We start from the raw sequence: 15,857 nt of genomic DNA on the forward strand, positions 1-15,857 counted from the left end.
GGCTAGCCCACAGCCCCCTCCAGAAGCCCAGTGACGGTAGAGTTTGTCACAGAAGGGGTTAATTATTTCTTTGGGGGTAGAGGCAATCAATGCCTAAAATCCTGTCAGGGATATCCTTGTTAACATGAATGGTTGGTTGGAACATTTATCTTCATAAATGAGAAAAAACTTTAAAAACAAAACAAACAAAAAAACTGACAGAAATGTAAAAATATGCTGCTTGTTACTTCTGGGGAGGGGGAAAAGCACACATGTAGTAGAAACACAATATTCCAGAATCCTCCATGATAGAAAACGGACTATTTAAATTAGATTTACTGATAATTGAATACATTTTAATTAAATCCGTCAAGCAATCTTCTTGAAAATCATTGACTGCTCTCGTATTCAAATTACAAATGAATTTGGTTACATTCCAACCAATTTTTCTCTTCTCGTCTTCTTTAATTGCACGATTTATTTTTATGTCCAATTCTGCTGTTTATGAGGTTCTTAGGATTAATATACACAAACTGCAGCAGGTGTTTCTCTCACAACAAAGTGAGTACCCTTCACCTGCGAGATCCCAGTTTAGACTAATTAAGGGGATTCAAACATTATATAAAATTCCTTTGAACCGGAGGGGGAAGGCATTGCAGGATATAAAACCTTTTCTTTCTCTGCAGTGATGATTCTTATTTTCTGTCCAACCATTTAGAAATCTTATTTTGTTCTTCAAATGAGCATTTTTTTTGTTTCACTCTGAAAACATTTTTACACAAAACCTTCTTTTTATATTTACAGCTGATTAGGTTTTTATGTATTGAACCTTGTATACCACTATCATTAAATACAAAAGAATAAAGTACTGAACAACCACATGTTTTTCTATAAAAAGTGTAGTCAGCAACAGATGGAACACCTTCACTATCAAATGTCCTTTTCATAGTGTCATCATATGAATAGCTAAGTACAGCACTTCATTTTTAAACCCATTGCCAAGCATTAGAAATGTAGTCGCAGGTGCATGTTAACCATGGAGTCTATATTCTTCATACCCCAAATGTATCTGTCTACTTTAAATTTGTATTCTGAAGAAGAGAACACAACAATTTGTACAGTAGTTAACTTAAAGAGACATAAAACACTTTGAGATTACAATAAAAAGGGCTAGTTCAGTGCTAACACCACACTGCTGAGGGTAAATCAATAGCACTCCTATGTTTGTGCTGGTATTACAAGTTGAAAGTAAAAAAAATGTTGCTCAAAAGAAAGGTAGCGCTAATATCTGGATGTTTAATAACTCGACCACACTAACTCACTTTCCCCATAGACTTCTATGGAGCTCACTAAAAAAAGCCTTTTGTTTGATATAAAGGTGCGAGCCCACCAGCCATTACTTCTGGATACTAGGAGGATGCAAAAATTCCCAAAACTCCAAGAGCACTCAATCCCTACACCTCTCTGGTAAGCCAATCTTATCTTTGCCTCCTCAGGAGGAAGATGAAGAATTGAGGTTCTCCAGATTCTGCATTGAGGTGATTTAAGGCCTATTTCTTCTGTTAAGTGTGATCAGTCCACGGGTCATCATTACTTCTGGGATATTAACTGCTCCCCTACAGGAAGTGCAAGAGGATTCACCCAGCAGAGCTGCATATAGCTCCTCCCCTCTACGTCACTCCCAGTCATTCTCTTGCACCCAGCAACTAGATAGGTCGTGTGAGAGGACTATGGTGATTATACTTAGTTTTATATCTTCAATCAAAAGTTTGTTATTTTAAAATAGCACCGGAGTGTGTTATTACCTCTCTGGCAGAGTTTGAGGAAGAATCTACCAGAGTTTTGCTATGATTTTAGCCGGAGTAGTTAAGATCATATTGCTGTTCTCGGCCATCTGAGGAGTGAGGTAAACTTCAGATCAGGGGACAGCGGGCAGATGAATCTGCATAGAGGTATGTAGCAGTTTTTATTTTCTGACAATGGAATTGATGAGAAAATCCTGCCATACCGATATAATGTCATGTATGTATACTTTACACTTCAGTATTCTGGGAGAATGGTACTTCACTAGAATTACACTGTAAGAAAGACATAAAGCTGTTTAATAACTAGAGATTATGTTTAACGTTTTTGCTGGAATGTAAAATCGTTTTCATTTGCTGAGGTACTGAGTGAATAAATGTTTGGGCACCATTTTTCCACTTGGCAGTTGCTTAAATCTGTTTTTTCTGTCAGTTTCTGTTCTCCCTCACTGCTGTGTGTGTGGGGGAGGGGCGCTTTTACTATGCATCAAATATTTCAGTCAGCAACTCATTGTATTCCCTGCATGATCTGGTTCATCTCTACAGAGCTCAGGGGTCTTCAAAACTTATTTTGAGGGAGGTAATTTCTCTCAGCAGAGCTGTGAGAATTATAGTTTGACTGAAATAAAAACTTTTATTCTGTAATTTGTTTCCTGCTTTCAGAAATTGTTATCTTTGCTAATGGGATTAAACCTTTGCTAAAGTTGTGTTGTTTACAAGGATTGAGGCTATAACTGTTTCAATTTATTAATTTTTAACTGTCATAAATCTTCTGTGCTTCTTAAAGGCACAGTACGTTTTAATATTATTCTATTTGAATTGTATTTCCAAGTTGCAAGTTTATTTGCTAGTGTGTTAAACATGTCTGATTCAGAAGATGATACCTGTGTCATTTGTTGCAATGCCAAAGTGGAGCCCAATAGAAATTTATGTACTAACTGTATTGATGCTACTTTAAATAAAAATCAATCTGTACAAATTGAACAAATTTCACCAAACAACGAGGGGAGAGTTATGCCGACTAACTCGCCTCACGTGTCAGTACCTACATCTCCCGCTCAGAGGGAGGTGCGTGATATTGTAGCGCCGAGTACAGCTGGGCGGCCATTACAAATCACATTACAGGATATGGCTACTGTTATGACTGAAGTTTTGGCTAAATTACCAGAACTAAAAGGTAAGCGTGATCACTCTGGGGTGAGAACAGAGTGCGCTGATAATATTAGGGCCATGTCAGACACTGCGTCACAGGTGGCAGAACATGAGGACGGAGAACTTCATTCTGTGGGTGACGGTTCTGATCCAAACAGACTGGATTCAGATATTTCAAATTTTAAATTTAAACTGGAAAACCTCCGTGTATTACTAGGGGAGGTGTTAGCGGCTCTGAATGATTGTAACACAGTTGCAATACCAGAGAAAATGTGTAGGTTGGATAAATATTTTGCGGGTACCGACGAGTACTGAGGTTTTTCCTATACCTAAGAGACTTACTGAAATTGTTACTAAGGAGTGGGATAGACCCGGTGTGCCGTTCTCACCCCCTCCGATATTTAGAAAAATGTTTCCAATAGACGCCACCACAAGGGACTTATGGCAAACGGTCCCTAAGGTGGAGGGAGCAGTTTCTACTTTAGCTAAGCGTACCACTATCCCGGTGGAGGATAGCTGTGCTTTTTCAGATCCAATGGATAAAAAGTTAGAGGGTTACCTTAAGAAAATGTTTGTTCAACAAGGTTTTATATTGCAACCCCTTGCATGCATTGCGCCGATCACGGCTGCAGCGGCATTCTGGATTGAGTCTCTGGAAGAGAACATTGGTTCAGCTACTCTGGACGACATTACGGACAGGCTTAGAGTCCTTAAACTAGCTAATTCATTCATTTCGGAGGCCGTAGTACATCTTACTAAACTTACGGCGAAGAATTCAGGATTCGCCATTCAGGCACGCAGGGCGCTGTGGCTAAAATCCTGGTCAGCTGATGTTACTTCTAAGTCTAAATTGCTTAATATACCTTTCAAAGGGCAGACCTTATTCGGGCCCGGGTTGAAAGAGATTATCGCTGACATTACAGGAGGTAAAGGCCATGCCCTGCCTCAGGACAAAGCCAAAGCCAAGACTAGACAGTCTAGTTTTCGTTCCTTTCGTAATTTCAAAGCAGGAGCAGCATCAACTTCCTCTGCACCAAAACAGGAAGGAGCTGTTGCTCGCTACAGACAAGGCTGGAAACCTAACCAGTCCTGGAACAAGGGCAAGCAGACTAGGAAACCTGCTGCTGCCCCCAAAACAGCATGAATTGAGGGCCCCCGATCCGGGATCGGATCTAGTGGGGGGCAGACTTTCTCTCTTCGCCCAGGCTTGGGCAAGAGATGTTCAGGATCCCTGGGCGCTAGAGATAATATCTCAGGGATACCTTCTGGACTTCAAATACTCTCCTCCAAGAGAGAGATTTCATCTGTCAAGATTGTCAACAATCCAGACAAAGAAAGAGGCTTTTCTACGCTGCGTACAAGAGCTCTTGTTAATGGGAGTAATCCATCCAGTTCCACGATCGGAACAGGGACAGGGGTTTTACTCAAATCTGTTTGTGGTTCCCAAAAAAGAGGGAACTTTCAGACCAATCCTGGACTTAAAGATCCTAAACAAATTCCTAAGAGTTCCATCGTTCAAGATGGAGACTATTCGGACAATTTTACCTATGATCCAAGAGGGTCAGTACATGACCACTGTAGATTTAAAAGATGCTTACCTGCACATACCGATTCACAAAGATCATTACCGGTACCTAAGGTTTGCCTTCCTAGACAGGCATTACCAGTTTGTGGCTCTTCCATTCGGATTGGCTACAGCGCCAAGAATCTTCACAAAGGTTCTGGGTGCTCTTCTGGCGGTACTAAGACCGCGGGGAATCTCGGTAGCTCCATACCTAGACGACATTCTGATACAAGCTTCAAGCTTTCAAACTGCCAAATCTCATACAGAGTTAGTGCTGGCATTTCTAAGGTCACATGGATGGAAGGTGAACGAAAAGAAAAGTTCACTCGTTCCACTCACAAGAGTTCCCTTCCTGGGGACTCTTATAGATTCTGTAGAAATGAAGATTTACCTGACAGAGGACAGGCTATCAAGACTTCAAAGTGCTTGCCGCACTCTTCATTCCATTCAACACCCGTCAGTGGCTCAATGTATGGAGGTAATCGGCTTAATGGTAGCGGCAATGGACATAGTACCCTTTGCACGCTTACACCTCAGACCACTGCAACTGTGCATGCTAGGTCAGTGGAATGGGGATTACTCAGACTTATCCCCTTCTCTGAATCTGGATCAAGAGACCAGAAATTCTCTTCTATGGTGGCTTTCTCGGCCACACCTGTCCAGGGGGATGCCATTCAGCAGACCAGACTGGACAATTGTAACAACAGACGCCAGCCTTCTAGGTTGGGGTGCCGTCTGGAATTCCCTGAAGGCTCAGGGACTATGGAGTCAGGAGGAGAGTCTCCTGCCAATAAACATTCTGGAATTGAGAGCAGTTCTCAATGCCCTCCTGGCTTGGCCCCAGTTGACAACTCGGGGGTTCATCAGGTTTCAGTCGGACAACATCACGACTGTAGCTTACATCAACCATCAGGGAGGGACAAGAAGCTCCCTAGCTATGATGGAAGTATCAAAGATAATTCGCTGGGCAGAGTCTCACTCTTGCCACCTGTCAGCAATCCACATCCCGGGAGTGGAGAACTGGGAGGCGGATTTCTTAATTCGTCAGACTTTTCATCCGGGGGAGTGGGAACTTCATCCGGAGGTCTTTGCCCAAATACTTCGACGTTGGGGCAAACCAGAGATAGATCTCATGGCGTCTCGACAGAACGCCAAGCTTCCTCGTTACGGGTCCAGATCCAGGGATCCAGGAGCAGTCCTGATAGATGCTCTGACAGCACCTTGGGACTTCAGGATGGCTTACGTGTTTCCACCCTTCCCGTTGCTTCCTCGATTGATAGCCAGAATCAAACAAGAGAGAGCATCAGTGATTCTAATAGCACCTGCGTGGCCACGCAGGACTTGGTATGCAGACCTGGTGGACATGTCATCCTGTCCGCCTTGGTCTCTACCTCTGAAACAGGACCTTCTGATACAGGGTCCCTTCAAACATCAAAATCTAACTTCTCTGAAGCTGACTGCTTGGAAATTGAACGCTTAATTTTATCAAGACGTGGGTTTTCTGAGTCAGTTATTAGTACCTTAATACAGACTAGGAAACCTGTTACCAGAAAGATTTACCATAAGATATGGCATAAATACCTACATTGGTGTGAATCCAAAGGTTACTCTTGGAGTAAGGTTAGGATTCCTAGGATATTGTCTTTTCTACAAGAAGGTTTAGAAAAGGGTTTTTCTGCTAGTTCATTAAAGGGACAGATCTCAGCTCTGTCCATTCTGTTACACAAACGTCTGTCAGAAGTTCCTGACGTCCAGGCTTTTTGTCAGGCTTTGGCCAGGATTAAGCCTGTGTTTAAAACTGTTGCTCCACCATGGAGTTTAAACCTTGTTCTTAATGTTTTACAGGGCGTTCCGTTTGAACCCCTTCATTCCATTGATATAAAGTTGTTATCTTGGAAAGTTCTATTTTTAATGGCTATTTTCTCGGCTCGAAGAGTCTCTGAATTATCAGCCTTACATTGTGATTCTCCTTATTTGATTTTTCATTCGGATAAGGTAGTCCTGCGTACTAAACCTGGGTTCTTACCTAAGGTAGTTACTAACAGGAATATCAATCAAGAGATTGTTGTTCCTTCTTTATGCCCAAATCCTTCTTCAAAGAAGGAACGTCTACTGCACAACCTGGATGTAGTCCGGGCTCTAAAATTTTACTTGCAGGCAACTAAGGAATTCCGACAAACGTCTTCTCTGTTTGTCATTTACTCTGGGCAGAGGAGAGGTCAAAAAGCTTCTGCTACCTCTCTTTCTTTTTGGCTTCGTAGCATAATTCGTTTAGCTTATGAGACTGCTGGACAGCAGCCCCCTGAAAGAATTACAGCTCATTCTACTAGAGCTGTGGCTTCCACTTGGGCCTTCAAGAATGAGGCCTCTGTTGAACAGATTTGCAAGGCTGCAACTTGGTCTTCGCTTCATACTTTTTCCAAATTTTACAAATTTGACACCTTTGCTTCATCGGAGGCTATTTTTGGGAGAAAGGTTCTTCAGGCAGTGGTTCCTTCTGTATAAAGAGTCTGCCTATCCCTCCCGTCATCCGTGTACTTTTGCTTTGGTATTGGTATCCCAGAAGTAATGATGACCCGTGGACTGATCACACTTAACAGAAGAAAACATAATTTATGCTTACCTGATAAATTCCTTTCTTCTGTAGTGTGATCAGTCCACGGCCCGCCCTGTTTTTAAGGCAGGTAAATATTTTTTAATTTATACTCCAGTCACCACTTCACCCTTGGCTTTTCCTTTCTCGTTGGTCCTTGGTCGAATGACTGGGAGTGACGTAGAGGGGAGGAGCTATATGCAGCTCTGCTGGGTGAATCCTCTTGCACTTCCTGTAGGGGAGCAGTTAATATCCCAGAAGTAATGATGACCCGTGGACTGATCACACTACAGAAGAAAGGAATTTATCAGGTAAGCATAAATTATGTTTTTTGGCCACTGAGAGCTGCTACTGAGAGACAGAGAGGAGATTGGAGTTTTGGGAACTGACACAATTACTCCCAGTGTGGAGTTTGTCACTGCGACAGGTGTCACAAGGACTGGTCTGTTATCCTCCTCTTCTTGGGTTGTCGATATACTCCTTACATAGATTCTCTGCTGTACACAGACTGGATGGGCTGTCTACTGGAAGCAGTTTTTTTTTCTGAATCTCTTAAGCATGGTAGACTGGGTGCATGAAAGGGAAGTACTGAATACAATATTGCACTCACATAGCCCACAGGCTATTAGCAGGTATATATTGCATATTGTACATCATAGCAAGGGGACAGATTATTATAGCGTTTATTACAGACGTTACTACATATTCACTAAACTCATATACACACTAGTTTAGTTGGTTTATTCAGAATATTTTAACATGATTTAGAGATTAGTGTTTTAGTGCATACAGTATTTTTTTTATAAATTTCTAAATTTATTTCTTTTTAGTTAGCACTACAGCTGGCGACCCTTATTCTCCCATTGTGTGCACCAGAACTGTTACCACTCATTTAACAGTAATTTTTTCTATTTATTTGACAGTAGTAACAATCCAAACATGTGTAACACCCCCATTTAAGTTACAAAGGGCTCTATATGTTATGTGTGCTGTGTTTTCACCACTTATGTTAGCTCCTCATGTAGCCCCCTCAAATTTTAAGTTCTAGAACCGCACTGGCACTGTCTTAGCACGTGCTGGCTGATCTTACTCCTCACACTTCAGAATCACACTCCCGACTCGGGCTAGCTATCTTCTCCTTACATTAGTTTGTAATAAAAAGAAGATAATCCTTGGCAGCTAGTGAGTTGATCTAACCTCGCTATTCTCCCTTTTTTTTTCCTTCTGCACTTCTGAGGTATTTCAGCTAGCTGCGGCCATTGCTACTTCAATTAAATGCTTGCTATTATTCCAGTGTGGAGGGGGTAAAGATTTCAAACTCCAACAGATGAATTTTCCTATGGACCGAAAAAAAGAGTGTCTTAACAACAAAGGCATTTTAACAAGCAAGTTTACTGTTCCGACCAATATTCAGTATTGCTTGTATTGCTGCAAATTCTACTCTGTGGTGTAACAATCTGTCTGAGGACGATTCTGTATTTGGGCCTGGCCTAGACAATCTCATTCTACTTTAACCTGAGGAAAGGGGGCCTCTCTTCCTTAGGTCAAGAGGTCTAAGTTCCCTTTTTAATCAAGAAACTGAAAGTCCTCTTCCTCCTCCCAGAAACAGGATTCTTCCACACCCTCCTGGAAGTATAAACCTAACTGGAACAATGCTAAACAGTAAAAAAAAACGTCTTCCTCTTCCAAATCTACATGAAAGTGCATCCAGATCCAGATTCTATTCTGGTAAGGGACAGATTATGCCTTTTTCAGGATGCCTGATCTCAGTCTGTTCTAAATATAGTTTCCCTGGGGTACAGAAGAGGCTTCAAATCTAGACCTCCCCAAGATGATTCTTCTGTCACGTGTTTCAAAGGACCCTGTAAAGTCAAAAGCCTTCCTTTTTTAGTACTCGTGATGGAACAAGGCCAAAGTTTTTACTCAAATTTTATTTTTCCCACGAAAGAGGGGACTTACAGGTCTATTCTAGATTTAAAAACTCTAAACAAGTTTCTCATCGTTCCTATTTTCAAGATGGAAACAATTTGGAGTATTCTCCCTCTTGTTCAGCAGGGCCAGTATTATCCTGGCAAACATGGTTAAAGAATAAATGTTCCAAAGAGTTCTCTTTCTCCACAAACCAGTGTCTCTTTCCTAGGATTCATTATGGACTCAATTTCTATGAGACTTCCCTTAACAGAACAAAGAAGCTAACCCTTTCCCTACCGGAGATTTCAGAGAAAAACTTGCCCAAAATACCAGGGAATTTTCTAACATGCTTGCTATCATTATCAGATATAGCGTCCTTGGTTTTTTGGTTTCCCTGTAAAAACTATAAAAAAAGCATAAAAAAAAAAAGCATAAAAAGAGCTTTCAAGGGATGACAGTTTCAGCTAGCTATTTATTTACAGAATTATAACATTATTGCAAAACAAGTCTCGGGGAGACTTGAATCTCTCTTCTATCGCTAGTGAAAGTTAAGGATTTTCCTGCAACAGTAGAGTGTTTTTGAGCACTTCCCGCCTCCTTCACTGTCGACACAGTTACGCGCAGGAGGCTTCAGCTTGCTTCAAACCACTTGCTGCACTGACCCACTTGTGGATGGACCCTGTTTAGATCCCAGGAGGGGGTAAAACTTTCAGACCGGAGCAACAGGGAACTATTTACTGTAGTCTTGTTCTGTTAGATAAAGCTTTGGGACACCGTTTGATTTGTGAAAGCTACAGGCCTATCGTGGTTGTGGTCTGGTTCTAAACTGTGGTTACTGGGGATTAGTGTTTTAAAGGTACTTTATGGCTCTAATCACTTTCCTGTTGCTGCTCTTTGTGTCACTTGCAGCATTGGGGGGTGTACATGGTGATTTAATATGGAGCACCTGCACAACTCTGCCACACCTACCTATGTTCTGTTCTACAGACCCATTCTCGGGTCCCTAGTACATCTATTGCTGCATGATATTCGCCTGTTTAAATTAAGCAGGGAGAAGTCACTGATTTTTGTGTCTGGCTTTAAGAACCCTTTACAGTCGGCAGTTACTGAGGCTATGGCTGCGATGCCACCTGCAAGTAAGTGCCAGCCAAACGTAAAAAATACTTTTTTTTTCTTACCATGCTTCGCACTGTGTTTCATTTTTAAAGATATACCAAATAAAGTGTCAAATCTTTTTTTTATTCTGGATTCTTCTTACTTCACTTTTTGTTCGAAAAACATAAACATATCTCATCAGATTCTTCGTCAAGGAGTATTACCCCGGCCAGCTTGCACAGGTCTCTTTTGGATCTTCCTCTTCTTCAGATGGTTTCTTCAGAGGATTCTTGTTGTAACTCTGAGAAGGAGTCCGAAGATATTACTTTTCAATTTTAAACGGAACACCTACATTCCTTATTAAAGAAGTCTTAAAGACCATAGGGTTGCAGGATTCTACGCCAGCTGAAGACAAACTGGTGCAAAAGTAGATGTGATTTCCTGGCCAAAGTCTAAGGTTCCAGACTCGTACCTTGTTCCAACATTGATCTCTGAGATTATCTCTAAGGAATGGGATAAGCTGGGAGTCCTCTTTACCCCATCTCCTACTTTTAGGTAGCTCTTTCCTGCCCCTGAGGCCAATTTGGAATTATGGATGACTATCCCTAAGGTAGATGGAGCTATATCAACTTTAGCCAGGAGGACCACTATCCTTTTAGGATATAGTACTTATTTTAAAGACCCAATGGACAGGAATCTGGATGGTTTTCTGCGGAAAGCTTTTCTTAAAGTGGGGCCATTGTTTCAACCAGCAGTCAGTATTTCCACAGTAGCAGGGGCTGCTGCAATCTGGTGTGACTTAGGGTATTGAGAGTTTATTTAGAAGCTACAAAGGATTTCCGTCAGTCTTCTAGATTGTTTGCCTTGTATTCAGGTAAGCACAAGGGTCAGAAGGCTACTGCTCTGTCCTTGTCGTTATGTTTGAGAAGTCTAATACACAAGGCTTACTTAGAGGTTGGTCAAAAACCACCTGCCAGAATGACTCTACTTGTTCTGTTTCCATGTCTTGGACTTTCAGGAATGAGGCCTCCTATAGAAGAGATTTTTTGGGCTGCGACTGGTGCCAGGTAAAAAGGTGCCTGCCTTTTTCTTTTTGGGTTTTTGTTCCCAAGAGTAAGGTGGTTCCCAAGAGTAAGGTTGTGGGCTCTTACCACCATTAGAAAGAAAACAAAATGTATTCTTACCTGACAAATTATTTTCTTTTTTGGTGGTGACGGTCCACAAACCCTCTAAATTACTTTGCAAGTGGCGGCAGTTCTACTATTGCACCTCTTTACCCCACTAATCCCTTTTACTCTCTTTACTTGGCTATATGTACTTCTCGGTGAGAGTGGGAAGTAGAAAGGATACTTGAAAGCTCTGATGTGGGGTGTCTATGCTTTCTCCTGGTGGCCAGGTGATGTAATCCCAAGAGTAAGGTTGTGGACTCTCACCACAAAGAAAGAAAATGATTTATCAGGTCAGAATAAAGGTGTTGATCAAGGCCACTTTTGTTATATTTATGTCACCATTTGGCCAAAAAAATAAAATAACTTTTTCACAAACTTCATGTTTATCACTGAATTAATTTACTTATAACTTGTGCAATCATAAGATAAATAGTTGAAACCGTTTTTTCTAGAATCTCCTCTGATCAGAATTAGCAGACCTGTATGGGGTTTTTATTGGTTTTGGTAAGTAGAAGGCCACAAAGCGCAACTGCGCACTGCTCCTCTGAAACATTTTTAGACATATCATGGAAAATATATATATATATATATGTATATATTGTGTGTGTATATACTGTGTGTGCGTATATATATATATATATATATATACACATACATATTGCGTGTATGTATGTATGTGTGTGTGTATATATATATATATATAGGCTCAGAAAAGTAAAAAATAGTGAGATATCTTGCAGAGGGATGCAGCACTCTTAAAATTGCAAAGCTTCTGAAGCGTGATCATCGAACAATCAAGCGTTTCATTCAAAATAGTCAACAGGGTCGCAAGAAGCGTGTGGAAAAACCAAGGCGCAAAATAACTGCCCATGAACTGAGAAAAGTCAAGTGTGCAGCTGCCAAGATGCCACTTGCCACCAGTTTGGCCATATTTCAGAGCTGCAACATCACTGGAGTGCCCAAAAGCACAAGGTGTGCAATACTCAGAGACATGGCCAAGGTAAGAAAGGCTGAAAGACGACCACCACTGAACAAGACACACAAGCTGAAACGTCAAGACTGGGCCAAGAAATATCTCAAGACTGATTTTTCTAAGGTTTTATGGACTGATGAAATGAGAGTGAGTCTTGATGGGCCAGATGGATGGGCCCGTGGCTGGATTGGTAAAGGGCAGAGAGCTCCAGTCCGACTCAGACGCCAGCAAGGTGGAGGTGGAGTACTTGTTTGGGCTGGTATCATCAAAGATGAGCTTGTGGGGCCTTTTCGGGTTGAGGATGTAGTCAAGCTCAACTCCCAGTCCTACTGCCAGTTTCTGGAAGACACCTTCTTCAAGCAGTGGTACAGGAAGAAGTCTGCATCCTTCAAGAAAAACATGATTTTCATGCAGGACAATGCTCCATCACACGCGTCCAAGTAATCCACAGCGTGGCTGGCAAGAAAGGGTATAAAAGAAGAAAATCTAATGACATGGCCTCCTTGTTCACCTGATCTGAACCCCATTGAGAACCTGTGGTCCATCATCAAATGTGAGATTTACAAGGAGGGAAAACAGTACACCTCTCTGAACAGTGTCTGGGAGGCTGTGGTTGCTGCTGCACGCAATGTTGATGGTGAACAGATCAAAACACTGACAGAATCCATGGATGGCAGGCTTTTGAGTGTCCTTGCAAAGAAAGGTGGCTATATTGTCACTAATTTGTTTTTGTTTTGTTTTTGAATGTCAGAAATGTATATTTGTGAATGTTGAGATGTTATATTGGTTTCACTGGTAAAAATAAATAATTGAAATGGGTATATATTTGTTTTTTGTTAAGTTGCCTAATAATTATGCACAGTATAATAGTCACCAAAACTATTCAGCTTTGATATTAATGAGTTTTTTGGGTTCATTGAGAACATGGTTGTTGTTCAATAATAAAATGAATCCTCAAAAATACAACTTGCCTAATAATTCTGCACTCCCTGTATATATGTATTTTTAAAGTAGACAACACAGGGTTAATAATCTAGGCTCATTTTGTTATATTTCATGCCACCATTTGGCAGTCAGATGTATGCGAAATATGATTAATAAAAAGTTCACAAAGTTTGTGTTTATCACTGAAATTATTTACACACAATGTGTGCAGTCATAAGAAAATTGGTTGTAAAAGCTTCTCTAGGAGTCCCTGTTTACAGGATTACCATGTATGGCTTTGTTGTTGTTTTGGTAATTAGAAGGACACTATTTGCAGCTGTTCACCACAATAGATATTTATTTTAAACATTATGGCAATGGGTCCAAGGCCCATTTTGTATAGCATAACTGCCTGAATTCTCAAAACTGTCCTCAAAACTATAAATATTTTTAAAGTAGACAAATCAAGTGGCCACCAGTCACTTAGAGATCCCTGGTCACTCAGAGATCACCAGTCACTCAGTGATCACTCAGTGGCTACTTAGTGCTCACCGGTCATTTAGTGGTCACTAAGTAGTGACTGGTCACTCATTGGTCACCATTCCCTTAGTGGTCACTGGTCACTTAGTTGTGATTCAGTGGTCATGGGTTATTAATGGTCACTCAGTGGTCACCAGTGACTCAGTGGTCATTTAGTGGTCACTAAGTGGTGGCTGGTCACCATTCCCTTAGTGGTCACTAAGTTGCAATTCAGTGGTCATGGGTTATTAATGGTCAATCAGTGGCCACCAGTGACTCAGTGGTCATTTAGTGGTCACTCTGGTCAAAGGTCACTCAGGAGTAACCAGTCACCCAGTGGTCTACAGTCTCTTCAAAGTCAAGGGTCACGCCATGGTCAAGATTCCTCCGTGGTCAAACAATCACATCATTCCACTGGTCTCTGAAAAATCACCAGCCTCAGTGGTCACAGTAACCAAAAGATCACCAGTCTCCATGGTAACACAGGTCAATGAAGACTAGTCTTTTGGTCATTCAGCATTTATTGACCATTCATAAATATATCTGGGGCACTTTGTGAGCGCCACTTATTGCAAAATCAACCTTGTTACATATAAGACACTCAACATGTTTTAAAGTGACTTAGGCCATGGTAGTGGTCACACAACTATCCACTCATAGAGACTTAAGCGATGGCATTGGTCACACAGCTATGCATCCACCCACTATGACTTTGCTACTTTTGAAACACTAAGGGAAAAAATTATGATTTGAGCGCAAACAGTTATGCACAAGCAAAAAGGGATTTATTGCAGGTGTTTGTGCAGATCGGGTTTTTCGCTCGTATTACAGGTTGAATGTAAACATATTCGCTTGAGCACAATTGAAGTTAATGCTTGTCTGGATAGCGCTGGTTTACTTTCACAAAACAAAAAATTGTCAGAAAAAAGCATCAAAAATGTATTACAAAAGTACAGTTACATTATATAGGTATAAATATATTTTTGTGCAAAAAAACATCAGCTATATGAATAAATAGAACATATTATCCTATTTGAAGAACATTGGAATGTGAATTAATAATATTTTCATGTCGGGTTAGGACACTTGAGAATATGCGATCATGTATGCTCAAGAGTGGGAAGCAAAAAACGGTTTACTTTCAACTTGTAATATGAGGGGGGTTAACACTTGGGTGGTAGCGTTAAATAGCCTCCACTTGTAACCTGGCCCTAAGTGAGAACTAGTCACCTTTTATCAGTCTTTGTCACTTGGTGGTCCCTGTTTACCTAGTAACCACCATTTACACCAGCCAGGTTTAAAAGTACAAACTGCAGTGTGAGCTTAAAATGATGTAAAGTTCATATAAATGTACACCCTCTTCATTTTGCTTACAAAATAATTTCTATAAATTTGAATATGCAAATAAAAAGTCCCGGATATGACTCTCATGTAATAAAGTTTTATTTAACATACACCTAGATTACAAGTTTTGCGCTATAGAGGGTGCGAAACGAATGCAACACAAGTTGCGTTATTTCACCCGCCATAGTGCTGCCATTACAAGTTTTTAAAAAGCCTCCTTGTGCGTGCGATATGGTGACAATAAGCTCCATGCCGCACAAAATCCAAGAGTTGCTTTGACGTGGTCGTGCACACTTTCCCCATATACATCAATGGGGAGAAGGTGTAAGAAAAAAAACTAACACCTGAAGCGCGAAATGGCGATTGCCCTAACGCAAGAAAAAGTTACATTCAAACATAACACCCTAACATAATCCCCAAGTCTAAACACCCCTAATCTGCTGCCCTCGACATCGCTGACACCTAAATAAAGTTATTAACCCCTAATCTGCTGCTCCCAGAATCGCCGCCACTAATAAAAGCTATTAACCCCTATTATGCCGCTCCCCGACCCTGCCGCCACTAAATAAAGTTATTAACCCCTAAACCTCTGGCCTCCCACATCACCACTACTAAATAAACCTATTAACCCCTAAACCGCCAGCCCCCCACATCGCAAAAAACTAAATTAAACCTATCGACCCCTAACTTTATATTAAAATTACAATATCCCTATCTTAAAATAAATAAAAACTTACCTGTGAAATTAAAAAAAACTAATTTTAAACTAACAATTAACCTAACATAACTATTACATTATATATAACCAATTAAAAAAACTAAATTACACATA

The sequence above is a fragment of the Bombina bombina genome, chromosome 1 (assembly GCF_027579735.1).
Source record: "Bombina bombina isolate aBomBom1 chromosome 1, aBomBom1.pri, whole genome shotgun sequence".
Taxonomy (NCBI): Eukaryota; Metazoa; Chordata; class Amphibia; order Anura; family Bombinatoridae; genus Bombina; species Bombina bombina.